Here is an 8,144-nt window from a genome sequence, read left to right as displayed (position 1 = left end):
AGTTCGTATTGAGTTCGCATAAATATTTTGATCGGCAAGTACGCTCGTATCTTCATTGAAACCGTGTTTTTTTACATCTACTGATTATTTTTAATAACGACGTTCTTTGTGTTTGACGACTTATGATGTAAATATAATTAAAGCAATGTTACGATTTAAATTATGGATTAATGAAAATATATTTTAAAGCGTGAGTAAATTTATCGCTTCATCAATTTATTTTTGACGGTAAGTAAATATTATATATTTCGTGTTTAATTATTTTTTATATTCAAAAATCACCTATAAAATATTATTTAAGTCATTAAAACTTTATACCGTAACCGTTTTTTTATAAGTCAAAATAATCGAAACAAATGTCAAAAACAAAAATTAAATAAATAAAATCGTTTCCTTGTCATTTTTATTTGATAAAGTTAACAACCATTTAAATATAGGTAACTGTAGTTGGCTTAGTATTTAGCGGAACAACAACCATGAATGTATTATTGTTTTTGCCTTTGCTTAGCTATTTTCATACATACACAACTATTAATACGACATAAACGTTTCATAGAATTGACATTCACATTCCTAATTTATAAACAAAACTGCATATTCATGCTCACAAGGAAATCATAATGCATAATATAAATATTACTATTTTATTGACAATTTGTTCTTATGTTAAACTATATTGAATTGAATGAGGAAAAGAATCCTTACTTGATAATTTTCTGAATAATAATATGTGCTAAAAACATAACTTCCTAAGTTTGAGAAATCATTGTTTTTTTTTTAATTTCATAAACAAATCAGAGTAAGACTTGTAAGTCCACATGTGGAACTGTGTCATTAAAATAATAAAATCTTAAACAGAATTTCATAATGATAATGAAAATAATAAAAAAAAAATTAGAAAAATAAAAGAAAGCCTAGTTATAGTCAGTGTTTTCCAACTCATTGTAGGATATATTCATTCACTTCCCAGTTTATGTAACATGAACATAATTGTTTCCTTATTAAAGCATGCAGCGAATGATCCATGAGCAGTTACTTATATATTTAAAATTTAATTTGTAATGTCTTTCATATTACAGACATTTGTGTGCATGAACATGTCTGTTTGTCCTGAGTCTGGGTGTAATTATCTATATAAGTATGTATTTACAAAAGAAAAGTAGTATATGTAGTATATCAATTGTCTGGTGTCCATAGTACAAGCTCTGCTTAGTTTGGGATCAGATGGCCGTGTGTGAATATGTCCCAGGATATAATTATTATAATAAGGTACATACTGAATATGATAAAATTATACCATGTGAATTTATTTAAAAAAACGTTTAATATCAATACAGTCTATCAGCTCTAATTATGAAACTATTTTACATAATTAAATACCCCAATGCTAGATATCAATTTCTTGTTGTATAACTTCTTCAAATTGTAACTTCTTATAATCTAGGTCAACATACTTTCACATTAGATAAATGGAACATATAGAACCATTTCCCAACAACAAATATTTTTATATTTGTTGTCTATGTCCATGATGCAACGTAAACTAATTTTTTCTGACTAATTTTCTTGTCATTCAATATTTCAGCTGCATTTACGAAATTAATTGTATAAAATGGAATCTGTACTTATTTATCATAAACAAACAAACTCGTTTACAAATTTATACATGTTACTACATCATTAGCGATTTCATAACGATATTGTTAATATTTACGCAACCATTTGTTTATGTACATCAGAGTGATGGTTTGTGAAATGTAAACACAACATACATATCTTTTAAAGCTAAAATATTATATAGAAACAATCACTTCCTGGGTTTGTTTTGTTGTATTGAAAATTGAAAGCGATTTTAAGAAAAACTCGCAAAGTTTCTTTCGCCGGTTCTTCTCTGGTCTCGGTATTTTCTTATCCGATTCGATGGTAGTTTTTTTATTTTACTATCTAAAATTAAATGCTTAAATGCGAAGGCAAACGGAACTCGTTTAAAAATAGATTTAATATATGTAAATACACACCTGTTTTACCGATTACCTACAAGTAACCAGTTGCCAAACAATTTATCAGATAAAAATCGATAAGCTCGTAAGGGTATTTTTTCTTTATAGCTGGACTATCGGCTTAGTTACCGAGATTTTGAATTTAATTACACGTATTAACTTCATATAATACCAAGTAATATATTTTTGTGTATTAAATAAATATTGCGTTTTAAGTTTGAAAATGTTTTAAGGTTGGAATACACTGCTTAACCAACTTATGTACAAACTAAGTATTATCAGTTGCACAATCGTGATGGATTGATCGAACTTTCGTAATCACTCGGCAGCACTCAACGATGTCGTGTTTCTAGTAATGGAAAAAGTGTAAAATCGAACTAATATCATTTGCAAATACGCTTATAATTAATATGTTGTTCAGATTGTTATTTAATAAATTGAGACGATATTTTATGCCATTTTTTTAAACCTTTATTCTAATGGTTAGGTTTATTTATCTTTAAAATATAAATGTCTTAGCTGTTTAAGTAATTTAATGTATATAATGATGATAATAGTTATGCGATTTACTATTTATAAATTTACTTAGATTATACATTAATACATACCTATAAATCTTCCGGATGAAATTATTTAAATGAATGCTAAAACCGCGTCACCGGGAGATAGCTTAGAACAGAGCTGTCCAAAGCACAGTTCGCGGCTTATCTTTGTGCGGTCCGAGACGTGTTGTTTTTGATTTACCGCAAATATCGACACATCTCGTTTCGCCTTCCATTAAAGGTTACAATAGAAAGCGTAAAGAGTGATTACCAATAAGAATTATGTGACTCAATCCCATTAAGTTTTTGTGGCCCATGCATAATAATTTATGTAACAATTTTAATGGCCCGGGAACGTATCTGAGTTGGACAGCCAGGTTTAGAAGAACTAAGACAAAGACAGTCATATAATATTATGATTTCATTTTATGTCACTGAATGAATAAAATAAAATGAGATCATCAGGAAAACTAGTCGAATACATAATTATACTAAACTAGCTACCTGACGCGGCTCCGCACGGGTAGAATAAGGGTCTCCATTTATACGTTTATATCGTAATATTATAAATCTCTTGGTTTACGTTAAGCGCACCGGTATAACTCCCTGTTGGCGTGACTTTTTCCGATATCTTCAATAATCATCATCAATTTACACAAAACCATAATTAATAATACATCTAAACCTTCTTCATGAATAAATTCGACATTGGTGAAAACCGAATGAAAATTCGTTCTGTAGTTTTTTAATTTTATAATAAATAAATAAAAAAAATACTAATAATAAAGTCGTTTACTCAACTTCGTACGGGTAAATTAGATATTAAGCATTCGCCAACCGGTCTGTTCCTCCACGGTACACGGTACAACACGTCCCGCATATTTTGTCATGAATATGTAAATATCTTGGCATTAATACAAATTAGAAATAAAATATACAAAAGGAACATATAACGCGTCTGTAGAAATACAAGTAAAAAAATCTCGTAATATTAAAGCGTCAAAATATTTATGGACGTAAAACATTTGAAATAATTACGTTATTTACTTAGATATTAATATTTTGTGGAAACTAAAATATATTGGTCGTCATAATTTCTCCTCTTTAAAATATTATGTACTGTGAGTTATCTATGATATGTATTATAGTATCGCTGACTTTTGGAGATCTATAAATATTTTCTACCAAGTTTTTCTGTACTCGTTATGGATTTGATAGCGTTCGCTTTAATTTTCTCTACGATTACGTAGGCATATTAAGATATCTGATAGTCTGATAACATTTTCAGCATATTAACATATTACATATGCGTGATACAGGAAAAAAAATTAAAAAAATAACTTTATAATATTAGTATAATTTACTGTAACGGCCTGTGAATGTTCCACTGCTAACGCCTCCTCCCCATTTTTGAGGAGCAGGTTTGGAGCTTATTCTACAACGCTGCTCCAATACGGGTTGATAGATTACACATGTGGCAGAAATTCAGTGAAATTAGACATATGCAGATTTTCTTACGGCGTTTCCTTCACCATCAAGCACGAGATGAATTATAAACACAAATTAAGCAAAGAAATTCATTGGTTCTTGTCCGGGTTTGAACCCACCATCATTGGTTAAGATTCACACGTTCTTACCGCTGGACCATCTCGGCTCTAAATTCACCTCCAATCAACGTATTGTGGATTTTATATTTATAACTAGCTAATGCCCGCAAATATGCCCGCATAGGGAGGGGGCGAGTTAGTAACCCTATGTCCTTATCTCTACCCTTGACAACGTGTATGCAAAATTTAATGATGATCGTTTGAATAGTTGAGGCGAGAAAGCGCAACAAACAAACAAGTGAATTAACTCACTTCGCACTCATTATATTAGTTAGTTATACTATACACACTTAGCTAAAATAATAACAATTAATATGTTCATAAATAATTAATAATTAACATATTTATCTTAGTTATACATTTATATGTTTAATACCACGAGGGCATTAAACTCTAAGAAGTAAATGTGCAATAACGTTAACTTTACGCGAAAGGCAAATGACCTGTTATGTGACAGATGATATCCTATGAGTACCGTTAAGTACATTATCATCAAAATAGGTACAATTTTTTTTATATTAGTCGTAAAATGTAAATAAACACAATATTTAAGATTATTACAATACTGTCTATTTGGTCTAACAAACAGAACACAACTCTGACCGTTACATATTTGAACCCGCGACCTTTGACGTAAAATAAACGGTAATCAACAACGAGTCAGATGACTCGGTTTGATGACGTATCAAGGTCTTTAAGCGCGACTTCGATGATTGGACTTAACGCGGACAAATTGTTTGCTATTAGAAACTGTATATATTGTTTGTTAATTCGTGGTACTAAAACTACGTAACCTATGCGACTCGCCGACGGACTAAACGAAGGTCCTACAATCAACAGACCCAGTTGCTCGTCCCCATTAAACTAAAGATAATTAACCCATGCCAATTAAAATAAGCCGAGATGGCCCTGTGGTAAGAAAGCGTGAATCTTAACCGATGATCGTGGGTTCAAACCCGGGCAAGCACCACTGAATTTTCATGTGCTTAATTTGTGATTATAATTCATCTCGTGCTTTACGGTGAAGGAAAACATCGTGAGGAAACCTGCATGTGTCTAATTTCACTGAAATTCTGCCACATGTGAATTCTACCAACCCGCATTGGAGCAGCGTGGTGGAATAAGCTCCAAACCTTCTCCTCAAAAAGAGGAGAGGAGGCCTTTAGCCCAGCAGTGGGACATTCACAGGCTGTTACGGTACGGTTACGGAATTAAAATAAAAAAAGAAACGAATTATTTATTAATTAAAATCATTAATTGCAGTTGTTTATTGGTGGTCAGAATCGATCACCGGTTCGGAAATATTATATTCTAATTTAATGTATGAAAATGTTATATCTCAAATAATAAATTCGAAAGTGTTTGTTGATTTTTTTTTTTCAAGGATCGAAGTGGTATTTTGATAGTGGTTTTAAAGCCTGAGAGTAATATATAAGATAACTATTTATCCCTATAAAAGGCAAACGGAACTCGTGTAAAATAGGTTTTATATATGTATATAAAAACCTATTTTACAAATTACCTACAAGTAACCAATTGCCAAATAATTTATCAGATAAAAATCGATAAGCTTGTAAGGATATTTTTTTATAGCTGGACTATAGGCTTAGTTACCGAGATTTTGAATTTAATAACACGTATTAACTTCATATAATACCAAGTAATATATTTTTGTATATTAAATAAATATTGCGTTATAAGTTTGAATATGTTTTAAGATTGGAATACACTGTTTAACCAACTTATATACAAACTATGTATTATCAGTTGTAAATATATTAACGATGCGTTTTGAAATATACTTCACCTTATTTTTCCTTTTTATATAAGGGTTTCGTCTTTCGTCTTCAACCGACGTAAGTCTTCAACCAATGCGTCTTACCTGCCATGACATACGGTGCCGAAACGTGGACACTAACTGCGGGACTAGTCCACAAATTCAAAGTCGCTCAGCGTGCTATGGAGCGAGCTATGCTCGGAGTATCTTTGAAGGATAAGATCAGAAATGAGATTATCCGGAAAAGAACCGGAGTCACCGACATAGCTTGCAAAATTAGCAGGCTGAAGTGGCAGTGGGCTGGTCACGTATGTCGTAGGACCGATGGCCGTTGGAGCAGACGAGTCCTAGAGTGGAGACCGCGAATCGGCAAACGCAACGTAGGGCGCCCTCCAGCCAGGTGGACCGAGGACCTTAAGAAGGTGGCGGGCACCAACTGGATGCGGAAGGCGGAGGACAGGGAGCTTTGGCGCACCTTGGGAGAGGCCTATGTTCAGCAGTGGACAACGATTGGCTGTTGATTGATTGATTATTGATATAAGGGTTATATAAAAAGGAAAAAATCGTTTGTGACGGCGTTATCCTCTGTTCTGTGTGTCTATTGCGAGTGTTTTAGGCAGATTGGCAAATGACTCACCTGATGGTAAGTGGATCGCTCATAGACAAAGGCACAAGATGTTATGTTCCTTGTGTCTGTAATTACACTGTAAATACACTGGCTCACTCACCCTTACAATCGGAAAACAACAATAAAATATAAGTGTGCGGCGATAGAATTTGTGGTGAGTGGTTGGTAACTACCCAGCCAGACTTGCACAAAGCCCGCTAAACAACGTTTATAAGTTTCTAAGACCGTTAGTTTTTACTGGCAATTCATGTTCTGCGTAAAAAAATATGTATATTTATATAAATAGAGGCTTAAGTAGGCTCACCCATATACTATAAAACAGTAACTAAGATTCATATTCTATTTTAGAATAGATCTGGGTGATGGGTCAGTCGGCTTTCGATGACATAGATTTCAAGCTTCGACAATTTATCTAATCAAACATCTAAAAATCATACGATCGTTTGCTTTATTTAATTAATACTTGGGTTCTAATTATAGTTATTGAATCATTTAAGCTTATTTAGATTAATCGTGAAGTTAAGATTAGTACTTTATAATCACTAATATTAATATATACGCTATTGTATACAGTAACAGCCTGTAAATGTCCCACTGCTGGGCTAAGGCCTCCTCTCCCTTTTTTTTTTTGAGGAGAAGGTAATAAGTTGAGATGGCCCAGTGGTAAGAACGCGTGAATCTTAACCGATGAACGTGGGTTCAAACCCGGGCAAGCACCTCTGAATTTACATGTGCTTAATTTATGTTTATAATTCATCTCGTGCTTTTCGGTGAAGGAAAACATCGTGAGGAAACCTGCATGTGTCTAATTTCATCGAAATTCTGCCACATGTGTATTCTACCAACCCGCACTGGAGCAGCGTGGCTCCAAACCTTCTCCTCAAAAAAAAATTGTATACTATAAACATATAATACAGAAAATGCTTGGGATAAAAAAAAATGATTTGTTGTATACTAATGTTATTGTATGAATCTGTTTGTAATTTCATCATTAAACAACTGAACCGATTGTAATAAAATAATTATATAGCCCAGCCTTGTCAGCCTAGAAACTTTATAGAGATAGGCATATTAATTACGGGTTAAATTGAGTTGATGCGAAAGCAAACGTAGTCGCTGGAAGATGTTTTATATAACAGTCCTTCGCGACTCTACTTGACTAAAATAATACAAGATTTTTCTTAGTCAATTTAACATAGGAATACACACGAGTATCAGTGTTACACTTATTGATGGTCAAAGTAGAAATTATCGCCGCTCCGAAAAAAGAAAATAATGTGAGAAGCACCGGTGAAAGAAAATCAACTAGTGGTTTTTTTTAAAATTGCTTGCAATTTTAAAAATAACAAAGATATAGACAGAAGGCGACCGTTTCATTACCAAGGTGTGGGGTACACCTTGGTAATGAACTCACTAATTGCATAATAACTTTTTGCACGCAAACATTACTCATTTTGTTTTTTCTATGTAGCAACAACGTTTTAATTAATTTATTGATATGAAATATTCTAATGCCTTTATCAATGAAGGACGTTATCAAAAATCCGAATTAATCCATTGATAAAATGATAATTTACATTTAAGGGGTTT

The 8,144-nt window shown here is 32.6% G+C and overlaps 1 protein-coding gene across 1 annotated transcript in view; it reads left to right on the top strand.

The window, feature by feature from the left end:
• Positions 1-8,144, top strand: part of LOC126771466 (protein croquemort-like) — a 33,414-nt gene continuing 25,270 nt past the window's right edge. The window contains exon 1 of the mRNA XM_050491362.1: positions 1-228. The gene's annotated coding sequence lies outside the window, so the exon portion shown is untranslated. The remainder of the gene's footprint in view (positions 229-8,144) is intronic.

This window comes from Nymphalis io, chromosome 10 (assembly GCF_905147045.1).
Source record: "Nymphalis io chromosome 10, ilAglIoxx1.1, whole genome shotgun sequence".
In the NCBI taxonomy this organism is placed as follows: Eukaryota; Metazoa; Arthropoda; class Insecta; order Lepidoptera; family Nymphalidae; genus Nymphalis; species Nymphalis io.
The sequence above is the reverse complement of the archived record's forward strand: the minus strand, read 5'-3'. Positions and strand labels throughout refer to the sequence as shown.